Raw genomic sequence first — 16,019 nt, 5'->3', positions numbered from 1 at the left:
AAACACATAGAAATAAAATGACCTTTAAAACAAAAAGACCTATTTAGTCTAAGCATTATCATTACTAGAAAACATACTTGAAGCTTCCCCATAAAGATCTGAGGAAGAACAAGCATGCTCATCATTGGTATATATATATATATATAATATACACATACACATATATACTAATATACATGTATTATATATACACAGATATGTGTGTACATATATATGTATATACACATATACATGTGTGTGTATGTGTATATATATATATATATTTATATATTATTGTTCTAGTAGTAACGGCATCACAGCAAGGGATGCTTTTTTTCTGACCAACAAAAGAAGATGAAGATCTTGAGGGAATAGGTGAAAAAACAGGGTTCTGCTGAATGATTCTGTAGTTTCCTTGGTAGAGGCAAGTTGGCAGTGAGAAAACGCCCCCTCACAATGCAAGTCAGATTTATCCATGTAACTTATAGCCATACAAACCTTGAGCATGCAGGTCACAGAATCAATACATGCAAAAGGAGGAACTGAACCCAGATTCTGTAGGCTGCTTCTCTAGACAAAGAGGAAAGTGAACTGATCTAGTTGCAGCCAATATAATAATTTGCTTAGAAAATTCTAGAAAGTCAACTTTAGTTGAAATAACTTTTATTTCAGTAAAATCACAGAAACCAATTAACTACACAGAAAATCAGTGTATGTGTATTAATAATAAAATAAAATTTAAAAAAGGGATAGAAATAAAATGCCTTATTTGGGTAAACAAACAACAACCATTTGATGATTGGCAGTGATTTGTATTCTTATAAATTTGATTCTTTTCTCTATATTTGAGAAATTAGCCCTTTATCAGAGAAACTTGCTATGCCCCCCCACCCCGCCCCCCGCGCTCCACTCCCCCAGTTTCCGGCTTCTTTTTTTATCTTGGCTACATTGGTTTTGTTTGAGCAACCCTCCTCCCCTTTCGTAAATTTCATGTAAATTATTATTCATTTTCTTACAAAGATTGAATTTTCAAGTGAAGAAACCAAAGCTCTCTATAGTCATATAAAAATGCTCTAAATCGCTGCTGACTAGAGAAATGTAAATTAAAACAACTTTGACATACTACTTCACACCAATCAGATTGGTTAACATGATCCAAAAGGAAAATGATAAATACTGGAGTGGATATGGAAAAATAGGGACACTAATGCAGTGTTGGTAGAGTTGTGAACTGATCCAAAAATTCTGGAGAGCAATTTGGAATTAGGTCTAAAGGGCTTTGCATACCTTTTGGCCCTACAATACCATTATGGGTTCTGTACCCCAAAGACATCGAAGAAAAAGGAAATGGACTTACGCAAATATACATACATACATATATCTGTATATGTATGTGAGTATGTGTATATAATCAGCTCTTTTTTGTGGTGGTAAAGAATTGGAAATTCAGGTGATGCCCATTGATCAGGGGATAGGTGAACAAATTGTGGTATATACTTTTTTTTTTTTTTGTAAGCAATCGGGGTTAAGTAACTTGTTCAAGGTTACACGGCCAGTTGTTATTTCTGGGTGTGGTGCTGAGTATCCGAGCCCGGATTTGATCCAGGTCATCCCAACACTGGAGCCAGTGCTCTTACTAGCTGAGCCACCTGGCCTCCCCTAAGCAATTGGGGTTAAGTAACTTGCTCAAGGTTACACGGCCAGGTGTTTCTGGGTGGGTGCTAAGTGACTGAGCCCGGGATTCGATCGCCAGGTCTTCTCAACACTGGAGCCAGTGCTCTTACTCACTGTGCTACCTGGCTGCCCCGTGGTATATACTTGTAATAGATTAGTACTGTGCTGTAAGAAATGATGAGCAGTATGCTTTCAGAAAAAAACTGGGATATCTTCTGTGAAATGATGCTAAGTGAAGTGAACAGAACCAGGGGAACATTGTACACAGTAACAGCAATACTGTCTGATGATTAACTGTGAATGTGTTAGCAGTCCTCAGTAGTACAATGGTCCAGAACAATTCTGAAGGACTAATGATGAGAAATGCTATCTACCTCCAGAGAAACCCCTTTAAAGTCTGAATGCAGATTGAAGTATACCTTTTTTTATACATTCTTTATTATTTGCTTTTTGTCTCTGATTTCTTTTGCACCATGGCTAATATGAATAGGTTTTGTGTATGATCTATATCAAATTGCTTACATTCTCAAGGAGGTTATAAAAGAAAGACTTTGCTTGCAAAATTTTAAAAATAAATTTTTGTTTACATGTAATTGAGAGAAAAATAAAATTAAATGTAAAAACACTCAAACTTTAGAAGAAAAAGAATTGGTTCACTATAATCAACTATCACTGGACATGGTTTTGAATTCCACCTGTTTTACTTACAACCCATTGAAGTTTGGCAGTTTACTTCAAGTTTGGAAGCCTTAGATCCATTATTAGTAAATGGAACATATTGGAACAGATGACTTCCAAGATAATTTACAGCTCTAAATTTCTGATGCTATCATCCAAACAGTGTTGTTCATTATTTCTCTATCCAACAAAAATCTAAAAGTCTTATTCCCCAAGGAGTAGTTGTAAACAAACGGTTTAAAAGATCAGAACCAAGATTCAAAGTTCTATTTTAAAATGATAATCATTAAAACTATTAGGGAAAAATTTAAAATAAAGAGGGGAAAGAAGATTTATGGGAGGTATCAGGTAAGAAAGGGCTAGAAATAACTAGACCCCATATCTGATAAACCCAGGAACACAAGCCACCAGGTAAGTCATAGTATTCAATGAAAATGTTAGAAAAACTGGGAGGAAATCCACAATAGAAATTTGATTTCAACTAGGATCTTTTCAAAAATGTTGTGTTCGTCCTCAATTTTCAAAAAGGATCATGACATAAGGGAAATGATGACATAGCTTGCAGTTGACTTTGATTTGAGTCAGGGAAGGCTGTGCAAGATCACCAGGGTCACTTTCTCCTCCAACCATGGACTTCATTAAATACATGCCCAATGATTAATAGTTTTCTGGAAAATGTTTGAGAACTTCATCTCCAAAAACTCAAGGCACACTTTTAAATTAAAGTCGCACTATTGACTTCCTCCATCACTTCCCTATGTCTAGATAATCAACCAAAAAATAAATCAAGACCTCACCTTTAGTGTTTCCACATTTCTAAAGTGTGATCACTTTGCAAATGTAAACGTGACTCTGATGAGATAGTAGGAGCTGACTCCAGCACAACCTTGGTTTTAGTTAATAAGAAGACGTACATAATTTTAAAATTAGAAAATTTAAAAAATAATAAATGAGAATGGGAGGGAGATATCTTTTAAATCTATTGCTGAACAGGACTTCACACTCTGTACTGAAGATGTGACACTTTAAAAATATAATAAATAATTTCAATTGTATAACATTTGGAGGTTTTTGCACAAACAAAATCTGTTCCGAACACAATAGAAAAGTTATGTATTGGGAAAGGCATTTTCCTTTCCTCCATGTGTATGCAAAAAAGTCTGTTATCCACAAGCCCAGTTCCTATCCTAGGTTCTATGCAAAGTATTTAGAAAATCAATTTCAACACATGAGAACATGAGTCCTTACCCTTTACATTTGTATGATCAAAAGAGATAGATAAGCAATTTTAAAGTAGATAAAAACTGACAGACAGAAAGGCAGACAGATAGACAGACAGACAGACAGACAGATAGATAGATAGATAGATAGATAGATAGATAGATAGATAGATAGGGATGGATGGATGGATGGATGGATGGATGGATGGATGGATGGATGGATAGATGGATGGATGGATGGATGGAGGATAAATAAAGATGATCAAGAATAATATAAAAATTACAAATCACCAATAAGAAATATATAAACTACAATGACTTTCCTCACATTCAAACACTCTCTGAAATCAGTTTCCACTGTTCTGTATATAACTTATATGTGCAGAGTTATTTGCATTTTTATCTCCCATTACAATGTATGCTCCTTGTGTTTTTGACTTCTTTGTATATTGAGTGAATGACACACTGGCACATGGTGGGTGCTTAAAATTTTTATTAACTGAATAAGGTAGGATATTATTTTCAAATGAAAGAGGTCAACAATGGAAGGTCTTGTGGGAGGTTAAGCACATTAATTACTACATGCTTCATGAACTGTGAATTCCGTCCTAGAAAACAATTTGTAATTACTGAAGAAAGCCCATTAAACTTCATACCCTTTGAGCCAGGAATCCCATTGTTGAGAATAGGGTGCAGCTGGCATATGAATGGAATGTAATTTGTCTGTCTATCTATCTATCTATCTATCTATCTATCTATCTATCTATCTATCTATCTATCTATCTATCTAACTATCTATCTATCATCTCTCTGTCTGTCTGTCTATCCATGTATCCATCAGTCCATCCATCTTCTTTCCGTCCTTCCCTTTGTTCCTTCTCTATTATGTATCTACGTGCCTACCTATGTATCTCTCTATCCACATACAGAGATCAGTAATACATATTTATTAAAAAAAAAGATAAAATGAGTGGTTTAGGTTAGATGATCTCCACAGTGCCTTTGAACTCTACTAGTCCATGAATATTTCAAACCCTTTAAATATGACTGATAACCAGGTTTTCATCCTCAGGCATTTTTATTCCTTCTCTCTGTTATCATCCTCAGAAATCTTATTCACTCTTTTGAATTCTCCTATTGAATTTACACAGCTGGCTCCCAAATCCCTTACCCTAAATCTTGACCTCTCATCTGAAGCAATGGAACATTTCCATCTAGATGTTCTAGTTGTCACACAAGTTCCTCAGAGTAAATGTTTTACTTAAAGTCAAAGGACCTGTATCTGTATTCCACTTCAACCACTCATTATCTATGTGACTTTGAGCTCATTTCCCTCTACTGGGCTGCAGTTTCTTTACATGTACCATGAGGGTTTTGGATAAGATGATCTCCAATGTGACCTCTATCTCTAAACCCATGTCCCAAGCTAAACTTTTTTTTTCTCTAAACTTGTGCCATTTCCTTAATTCACTAAATCTGTCTCTTGAACTCAGATTTCTCTTTGTATTTTCTTTCCCTGATTTCTCATAACCAATCAATAGCAAATCCTAAAGTCTTTAATCCCAGCACCTTACATTGGTGCCTTAATTTTTATGAACACTTCCACCACCCTTGTTATTATTCTGCTGGATTCTTGCTATAGTTTCTTATCAGTGCTTATTTTTAACCTCCAATCCACACTTTGCAAGGTACTATAAATAGGATAATTTCCCTTTTGTGTTGTATTTTTCCTGTCTTGCAGTGTTTTTTGTTGTCTACTAAACAGGTGCAAGTAGGTGGATCAGTGGATAGGACCTGGAGCCAGAAATTTCAATGAGTTCAAATCTGGTCTCAGACACTTGGCTGTGTGACCCTGGGCAAGTCACTAAACCCTGTTTCCCTTAGTTTTCTCATCTGTAAAATTATCTAGAGAAGGAAAAGGTAAATCACTGCAGTGTGTCTGCCAAAGAATCCCCAAATTTGATCATGAAGACTTGGACAAAACAGAAAACAACTGAACAACACAACAAAATAAGGTCTAAACTCTTCTGAAATTCACCACATTAAAAATTCTTTTAGTTTGATATTTAGTGACATCCACAATCAGGCTTTACAGAAGATAAAGGAAGGAAAAAAAGAAGGAAGGAAGGAAGGAAAGAAGAAATGAATGAAGGAATGAAAGAAAGAGAGAAAGAAAGAAAGGAAGGAAGATAGAAAGAAGGAAGGAGGAAGGCAGGCAGGCAGGGAGGGAGTGAGGGAGGGATGAATGGAGGCAAGTTTGTAAAATGCTGGAAATAAAGCAGAAATGAGAGACAGTCCCTGTACTCATCTTAAATTCTAGATAGAGGAGAAAATATTTAAGGGGAGCCAGTTGCAGAGCAGATGGAAGTGTGTGGTGGTCCTTAAAGAAAAGCAGCAGGTTAGGTAGCAATGTCTAGGGAGGTTGGAAAGCATAATGTTAAAAGATATGGTAAAACCCAATATTACAAAGCATATAATGATGATCAGGTTGGATGATTTTCTATTTTACCAGAAAGATTGTAGCTGGTTACTCCCTTTTCATCTAAGGCATCATGGCTGCTCTGAAGCAGTTGACAGAGGCTGGAGGAGCCTGGATCATAGACATGAGGAAGAGAGAATAGGCCTGATACTGTAGGTTTATTGGAGGGTTCTAGATCTCTTCCTGTGGGAGTAGGGAGAGGGATGGACAGTCAGCATCTATCTTGGAGGGGGAAAGGGGTGATGACATTGGCATGAAGGTTGGGACAATAATGATTTGGTTTTATAATACTAGTGAGTTTGCCTAACTCTGGAAGTATGACATCTCTCCTCAACCTCACTGGTAGATTTCTTTTCTTAAAGTGAATGACTAAAAGCTTTAAACCCAGGATGTGAGTATTCATAAATGAAATGTGATGTTACTTAAAATGGATACTTGGGTAATTTGGAATGTGATTATAAAACAACAACAGTAACGCATTAGATTAGAGGCTAAAAAATCTGCGTTTAAATCCATATTCTGAAATTTACTGTGTTAACTTGGCAATGTCACTTCCTCTCTCTGCACCTCCTCAGTTTCCAAATACATAAAATGGTGAAAGAGGATAAGATGACTGCTAAGTGTCCTTCCAGCCCTGTATCTAGGATCCTCTTTGATTTCCCTGTTTGTATAATGAGGGGGTTGGAAAAGTAGTCTCTATGGTTCCTTTCAGACCCTAGAGGGTCTTGTAGCAGCAAGAACCCCAGTGTCCTCAGGGTTTGCTGCTACCACAGGTTCTTGGATCTGCTTTGTTAAAGGAAAGCAACTCAAAATGGGTTAACAAGCTTACTTTAATCAGTCAGACATATATCGTTTACCTTGTTCAGGGGAAAAAGGTCAGCACCCCGAACTTCAAAGCATACAGGCAGAATTATCAAGACAGAAACAGATCAAGTAGACAGATTTCCAAACTGTCCAACCATTACATCCATACCCAGTCAACATCTGGGTTTCCACATCTGTTTTTTTTTTTCAAAACCGGGGGGGGCCCTAGACAACGGCTTCCCAGAATACAGATCAAATCACAGAACACTTCTCAAAGTGAGCCCCCAAAACAAAGCTACACATCAGGGCTTATATAGCCTTCTCCTGGCTCAGAGAATGTAACAACCTTATTGACTCACTGGCCAATCAAGAAGTATCTACTGAAAAACAAGCCTCCCACCCCAGGCTTCAGGTGCACTTTAGCCTAGGGGCAGGGAAGATCTTCCAAATTTGCATTCCCATTACAGGTCTACAACCTCAAGATCTTAAAACTTGCTAAGATGGAAGGAGGGTGTTCATGAATATCTTCCAGCTCTCTGTAGAGTAAAAGGATCCTTCTTTTCTCTTGTCTTTTTCTCCCCAGAGACTAGTGCACATATGCCTATGATATAGGACATGCTTAATAGATGATTGCTGAATGGGTACTGAATGGGAGAGATATTAGGCTAAGGTATTTGATGGTTTAATCAATTGAAGAGGACACAAAAGTCTCATCTATCTCTAAGATGGCCCATAGCAGCACCACCCATATGGTGCAGGATGCAGAAACATTGTGGAGGATATTGCTAGTGAAGATGAATGCCCAGCACTTTGGACACAGCTGTGAGCCTCTCATACCCACACGCATCCCACCTCATGTACTTACGCTCCTGGACAAATTAAGCTGTGCTTTAATTTTTTGTTACAATACACTCAGGATGATCACAGATGCCTTTGCTTGATAGACTGCAGGGCTAAATCATTGCCTAACCTCCATTCCATCAGTGACATCAAGAAGACTTCACGACATCCACTTTGAATCAATCATACCTCTGCTATACAGCATACAGTATACTCCCAATGTGTATGACTTAATTGGTCAATGCTTTTCTCAGTTACCTACCCATTGATGTCTAGGAAGAAGACATAATGGAAATGATTATTGCACTTGCAGATGGTTCTAAGCTAGGAAGGAATTTTAATATAGCAGAAAGCCAAGATAAGAAAGAGAAAAAAACAAAAACTCAACAGCCTGGAGAAATGGACCAAATCGAATGATCAAAGTTGCCATAAGGATTGTTTATCAGTTTTGAATCCAACTACAAATACCTGATAGTCCCTTCCAAGTCTGATTATCTTTTGTGGGATTGTGGGATTTTCTTTGGTAAGGATGGTAGTGTATATATGCACACAGGGGGTAAGAGGTTCAAATGAATTTTATTTTTGTCACCAAAAGGAGACCTAAGGGGGAAGGAAAGACTTGTGGAAGGGGAGTTCTAGTTATGAGTTCTTGTGATAATGACCATTGTATATGAGCTTTATTAGACAAAGAAAGAGCAGAGGATAAGGTATGAGACCATAAATCATGTTTCTGGACCACATTTCCCTTGCTCCAAATAATTCTGTTAGGTAGGTAGCACAAGGATTATTTTTTTCTCCATTTCACAAATAGGGAAATTGATATTTGGTGCCATGATCTGCAGAGTATATGCATAACCTAATTTCTTAGGCCTGTGGGAAAGAGAAATTCATCTTATGCTTAGGGAAACACAAACATGAAGGTAAGGCAGGAGACTGTATAGTCCAAAAGAAAAGCAAATTCATTCCCTGAAAGAATGAAGGAAAATGAGATTAGAGGTGCTTAACTGAAGGTAATGGATCATGACTAGTCTGAGACAGAGGTCAAGGGAGCCTGACAAAGATTCGAGAATGGAAAGCTAAAGCATAAAGATTGTTCAAGCTCAAATGTCATGACGTTAGTCAGGAGATACTTCTCATCCCATCTAGTGTCTTCCATCCCTGAACAAGGATTCCCTCTGCACCACCATCTAAGTGGCCATCCAGTCTCTGCTTGAAAGGACAACTTCCGGGTCTTCAGACAGTGCATTCTTCTTTTGAACATTTTCAATATTTTGAGAGATGTTTTTTCCATATATTAATTCGAAATTGTACTTTGAATATTCTACAAGTCGCTCCTGTTTCTGCCCCATGTGTCCAAATAGAGCACAATCTCTCTGTTATTATATGATTCAAAAAATTAAAAACAGTTAGGCTCTAATGCTCCTACTCTCCCCAAATTTCTCTTCTGTAGTCTATACATTGCTTTTTCCTTCAACCAATCATTCTACGGCACACAGACAGGATCATTTACAGTTTATTTCCCTTCTAGTCCCTTTTTTTAGGTAATTAGGGTTAAGTGATTTGCCCAAGGCCACACAGCTAGTAGATGTCTAAGGCCATAAGCACCATCTCAGGTACTCCTGACTCCAGGGATGGTGCTCTGTCTATGGTATGCCACCTAGCTACCCCTCTCTAGTTCTTCTTAAATTGGACTGTCCAGAATTCATCGGAATTCTTCAGATGTCATCTGATCAGGACAGAGTACAATGGGGCCATCACCTCCCTCCTGAGACATGCATTAAAATGCACCTGCAGATTGCATTCACTTTCTTGCCCACCATATCACAGTATCACAGGGTTTATTCACGTCCAACAAAGAATCCAGATTCTTTCCAAAGAAGCTACTATTTAAAAATATCCCTTCTTATCTTGTACTTATGAAGCTGATGATTTGAACCCATATGTAAGACTTTATATTTGTGTTCCAATATTCCAATAGATGTCAATTAATCTATCTATCTATCTATCTATCTATCTATCTATCTATCTATCTATTGGCACTCAGGATTAAGTGACTTGCTCAGGGTCACACAGCTAGTAAGTGACCAAGGCCATATTTGAACTCAGGTCTTGCTGACTGCAGGTCCCGTTCTCTATACACATTCCGTCTACTTCCCCCTCATGTTTTTTCTTACTTAATTTAATTTTATTGAATTCTAAGCAATGTCCTCTCCTACCAACATCTTTTAGAATGCTGACTAGCATCAAATATATATTTTCCCTCTCTTCTTTCTGCCATTTGAAATGTGAAAAGGATTACGATCTCAACTTGTATCTAAGTCATTGAGACTCTATGTTACCTATGATCTCCTCGCTTCAGCTGAACCAGTCAGGTCGTCACCTGGGGGTCATTAAGTCTCTACTTTCCAAGCACTGGGGACAAAAAGAAAGGAAAAAGATAGGCTGTGTTCTCAAATATCCCCTTACAGTCTTAGCGGGATGAATGTCAACCATCATGTACAGACTTGCTGTATAAAGAATCAGTTTGGGGGCAATCGCATCTCCAGGCTCTCCTGCAGCTTCACTAAAGGGGTTTTTCTCAACTAATTGGTCCCCTTGCTTACATTCTTTCGATATCAAAAGGAGACCAGTAGAGCAAGTAAGTCAAATAAGTCATTAGACATCCTTCATCCAGCCACATTGCCAGTTCATATTCTTTTCCAATTGTAAATTTCTTTAATGAAATTCTTTATGCCACTCATCTTTTTTTTAAATTCTTTGTAATGATTTCCATTTTGTTCACTCCCTCAAGGCACCATAGCATTGCCCTTTTGGATATTTTCCATTTCTGCTCTCTAGAGATTGTTGTATGACTCACACTTTTATAATGTCATTGGGAACATTTCAGTATTTAAAAAATTGGCCTTTGTTTCTTGACAAATATTTAGTTACTCAACAATACCTCAAAGCTGACCTAGTCTACTTATTAACTAAGGACAGTTCTGGGTCCAAACTACATTCAATTTGCAGGATCTTTCCAAGAAACTCCAAATAATCCTATGGATCTTGGATCAGTTGTGGAAGTTCCCTCCAAAAGTTAATTTGGTGGCCCAGTAAGGTCTTTCCCTCCCATGAGACATTTTGCAAAGATTCTCTTAAATTTTCCAACAGAAACCACCCAACCTTCAGTTTCTCTTCACCTGTTGAGGATAAGAGTAGGGAATGTTAAAATCCACTTCTAATTCCTTGTTCTCATCTTTCTAGATACATAGATGGATAAAATGATGACGGATAGATAGAAGCAGACATAGAAAAATACACAGAGAGAAATAGAGACAGAGGAAGAGAGAAAAAAAGAGACAGAGACGTGGAGAGAAATAGTCTCAGAGACTGAGGCAGAAAGGCAGAGATAAACAGAGAAAGAGGCAAAAAGACTGGAGCTCTGAGAAACTAAAAGAGATTAAGTTTTATGGAAGGGTTTATTTTATAAGAGGACTATTTTGGTCTTCCAGGTAAGGGACCAGGTGGTAAAGAGCTTGAAATATCTCAACCTTTATATATGTTTTATTTTGATGATGATGATGATGATGATGATGATGGTTTCTTTGTTAAGCACTGCCATGTGCTAAACACTTTTATCTCATTTGATCTACAAAATTTCCTTGAGCTAGGTAATATTATTATTCCCATTTACAAATGAGGAAATTGAAACCAACAGAGGTTGAATGATTAGCCCAGGGTCACATAGTCAGTGTCTGAGACCAGAACTGAATGTATTTCTTCCTGAATCTATCTCCATAGGGCTATCCATTGTGCCATCACTGATTGTGTGCGTGTGTGTGCATGTGAGTGCACACATGTGAAGGAGTTTGATAAGGTTAGATGTCAGATTTAAGAAAATTCTTTGGGTAGCAGGATGAAGGATGGATTAGCATGTGGAGAGAATTTAGGTGAAGAGAACAATAGGTAGGCTCTTATAATAGTCTAGACAAGAGGCATAAGGGCCTGAACTAAGGCGATAACTGCTTTATTTGAGATGATGCAATTTATTATAACAGCATTTCATAGAGTTACATGTGATGAGACTTGGTAACTGATTAAACATGTAGAATGAGGATGAAGTGCCAAGGATGGTTCCATATAAGTGAACCTGGAGTAATAGATCAATCCAAAAATATTCATTAAGCACTTAGAAAGGGGGATCCTTTCTCCAAATTGATTCCTCCCCTAAATGGTGGATGTAGGGACAATGGGAGAATGCTGATGCCATTGTCAATAGATAAGATCTGAATCTGGGTGAGTACTTTAGGAAAGATAATGTGTAATATGTTCAACAAGTTGACTTCGACATGCCTATCTCCATGGAAAACATCCATAGGAAAGTGTCTCACAGGAAGGAAAGACCTGACTGGGTCTCCATCTACATTTTTGGAAGGGATTTCCAAATATGGACATCCAGATCCAGATTCACAATTAGTACATGGTGATGAGATCTCAGGAAAAAGACTTGTACTGGATTTGCAAATCTAAAAGTTATCTGCTTATATGTGTTTTTCGACTTATTAGAGTGGGTGAGGTTACCAATGAGAGAGAATACAGAAATAAAGAAGAGAATCCATAAAAGAAACTTAGGGGGTTTAGGGGGTATGATGTGGATAAAGGTCGAGTAAAGGGGGGTTAAAAGGAGTAGCCAAATAGGTAGGTGAAGTAAGAGATAGCAATATCATGAAAGTCCAGAGAGTAGACTTCAGGGAACAAAGGTCATCAAAAGTGTAAACTACCATGGTGAGATCATGAAGGAAGTGAGTTGAGAAAAGTCTTTTAGACTTATTTATCATTAGAGACATTATGGGTAACTTTGCAGAGAATAGTCTTAGTTTAATTATGAGTTTTTAAGCCAGATTTCAGAAGGTTCAGAAGAAAGTGAGAGGAGAGGCAGCAGAATAGATAGATAAATGCATAATATATGTATGCATATCATCCAGTTATATATACAATATAAAGAGAATGTACACATATGTTTTATGTGTATATATATGATATATATATATACATACATGTATATGTGTGTATGTTTATTTCTTTCCTCCACCTCCCTGCCAAGGAAATTGCCTAAGAAGATAGAGAGGTATAGAATATTAATTAGTGGAGATGGAAAGATCAAATGAAAGCCTTTTAAGAATGGGGAAGACTCATTTGTATTTGCAGGGAAAGAGCCAGTATGTAGGAAGAAATTTTATACTGGTGTGTGCATGTGTACTTGTGTATGTGTGGTGTGTGTATGTGTGTGCATGTGTAATTGTGTGTGTGGCATGTGTTTATGAGTCTGTATATGTGAATGTGTATGTGTTTGCATGTGTACATGTGTACTTTTGTGTGTGTGTGTGTGTGTGTATCTACTGGAGGCAACACAAGGGATGAAATCAAGGCTACCTTAAGAGAAGCTGGTTTTGATGTGGAAAAGGGCCATGTCTTCATCACAGGTTGCGGTGAAGAAGAAGAAGGTGGAGGTAGATGTCTGAGGCTTATCAAATCAGGAGAAATAGAGAGGTGGGAGATCTCTGGGAATGGTCTTTAGCTGTTCCTGTGTGCAAAAAAGTATCACCTTTGTATTTTTAAATCATGAATCATAGGCATCATCTCCTACAGAAACCTTCACAAAACTCTAAGTTTATAAAATCTTCCTTTTGAAATAACTCTGCATAATTTTCATATTTATTTAGCTATGTATACCTTCTTACCTCCCCTCTCTCCCCCACGTACACACACACATTATAATGTTGGAGGTGAATTTGACTTTTTGGAAGTGTTGGGGAAAGCAGGTTCTGCATATGATGCTCTGACAAGTTAATGGTCTGGATGGAGAATGAACCAGGCTGCAAATCATCTGGAAGAATTTCAGGCACACATGTACATCATTTATCATTGAAGACACATCTGTAAAATGTTACAGTGAGCATTTCACTGAGGGAAATCGACTTCTTATCACAATTTCTTCTGCAAAGGGAGATTTTTCAGATTATATCTGTAAGTCTGTCTATGGTCTTAAGTGACTCAAATTCTCTGCTCACTTTTTTCCTGGAACCAAAATCTGATCCCAATATGTCGCTTCTCTGACCTCACTTCTGCCATCTAGACAAATCTTCCATTGGTCTTATGGCTGTATTTCCAGGAGATGCTCAAAGCTCACCCTTATTAGGTTCTGATCTCTCTCTTATAGAGTGGCCTCCCAGTACATTTTCTCTCTTTTTGTGCAGCTTAATAGGAGGGGGGGGGGTCAAGATACTGTTTCCATTAATTAGATGCATTACTGAGTATTCTTTAGACATTTTAAATGATGGTAATCTTTGTGTAGCATATGCAGGAAACTATGTCATCATTAGAAGCATCAGGAAAGTCATTTTTCCATTCAGAGACACCTACACCATTAGCTTCATGAGAAAGGATATCTGGTTCTATAATTTAACATATTTAAAACCATTAAGGAAATAGTCCAAGTGTGGCAGGTGGGTTAAGAGAACAGAAGTCATTTTTCCATTTGCTTAAACATATGAAAGTGTCGGAGTCAGTTCCTTGCATTTGCATTTTTTTCCCAGTGCTCTCACTGGCAGGTATTTTATGTTTTTTTTTTCTTCTTATAGCGAGCAGAAGAGCCAGTTTGGGGACCATCACAACAATGATCTTATGGCAGGTTAGGGCTCACCTAACTCACTGTGATTGATTGGAGATGTTGAAGTACATTGGTATAAACAATAACTCTGAAGAGGCCATGGGCATTTCAGCTCTGAGGTTAAAAGTATCTGGGTTAAAATCCATCATCAGCTACTTCCTCTGTATATGATCTCAGACAAGCAACTTAAACTCATCAAGCCTTAGTTTCCTTCTATAAAATATAGGGATTGAAACATGTAGCTTCTGAGATATTTAACAGTTCCAGGGTTTTGATCTTATGAGTTTTTGTTTGTCCTTATCAGGTTAAGTACGATGTGCTGTGATTACTATGAGACACCAGGGTTTAGGGAAGAAATGGGTCATCTGGACAGGTTCCAGAGGACTGCACCCGGAATGGTGAACATCAATATCATTCTATGGGAGAAATAGTAAAATGTATCAGGGATGATTAGTTATATTAGGAGAAAAAGGAAGATTCAAAAAAAAAAAAAAAGAATAGGACCTTTGCTTGGGGTGGACGGGACAATAATGATTGACCATAGAGAAAATTCAAAGCTGATCAGTCCTCAGCTTGCTTCTCCTTTCTTAGCTAAGAATACCTTTGCTCAATTAATAACAAAACAAACTTGGCTTAAGAGAAGTTACTACTAATGGTGAGAGTAGGAAGATAGAAAGAGGAAAATTCACTGCCCTTGATGAATTCTCATGTGGCCCAAAGAACCCTCGCCTCAGGTCTTCTTAAGTATTGTTATGTATGATTTCAGAGTCTTCCTTAGGAAATGGGAGAAGCTGCAAGAGACCAGGAAAGGGCAAACATCCCCTTTTGAAAAAGAAAGAGAAGAGATTCTGCAAACTATAGCCAGCAAGTTTGATTTTGATTCCTAGAAAATTTGAAAAAGATAATCTAGGCATTGTGTGGGGACCATGTACACAGGGAAACAGTGATTTCCAAGAATCAATCTGGCTTCTGCCATGGGGAATCCTATGCCAATGCCTTCTTTTTCTGACTGCTTAAATGAGAGCAAAGTTATAAATACAGTTTCCCTAGATTGTCATAAAACTGTTGATTAAATATCTTATTCCATTTTTGGAGCAGGTGGAGAGCTGTGAGCAAGATAATAAAATATTTAGTCAGATTCAGAACTGGTTGGATGGTCAGGTTCAAAGAATAACAATTAATGCTTCAATGTCATCATGGAAGGTGCTTTGAAGTAAGATAGTCCAAGAATCTGTGCTTGGTTCTGGCTTGTGTCCTACTTGTTAAAAATAAGATCAAGTTTGAAGATGACAAGAATCTCTGAGGAGTAGTAATCCTTCACATGACAATCAGTATCTAAAATTATATTATGAATTACAATGTTAGATCTCAGAGGAAAATGAATAGGAATAAAGGAGAAGTCTTGGGTACTAAAAAATATACATTAGGTACATGATTTGGAAGTCATAGATAGAAGTTAGCATATGGTCCCAAACAACCAGGGGCTATTGGTAGAAAACAAGCTGGATATAAGTAATTAGCATAAAGTGACAGTCAACACATAAAATGCAATCTATAGTTTTAGGAAGAGTTTCAAAGCTTCCAGGAATAGGTAACAAGTCCCCTCTCTTGTCTTTCTCAGATTTCATTTGTCATATGGCATTCAGTCTTAGTGCAGTGAAAATAGGGCTAGATCGGGAGTCAAAATATCTTGGTT

The sequence above is a fragment of the Petaurus breviceps genome, unplaced genomic scaffold (assembly GCF_028583685.1).
Source record: "Petaurus breviceps papuanus isolate PSGF00001 unplaced genomic scaffold, PetGlider_PUasm1.0 139, whole genome shotgun sequence".
In the NCBI taxonomy this organism is placed as follows: domain Eukaryota; kingdom Metazoa; phylum Chordata; class Mammalia; order Diprotodontia; family Petauridae; genus Petaurus; species Petaurus breviceps.
Note: the sequence above shows the minus strand (reverse complement) of the source record.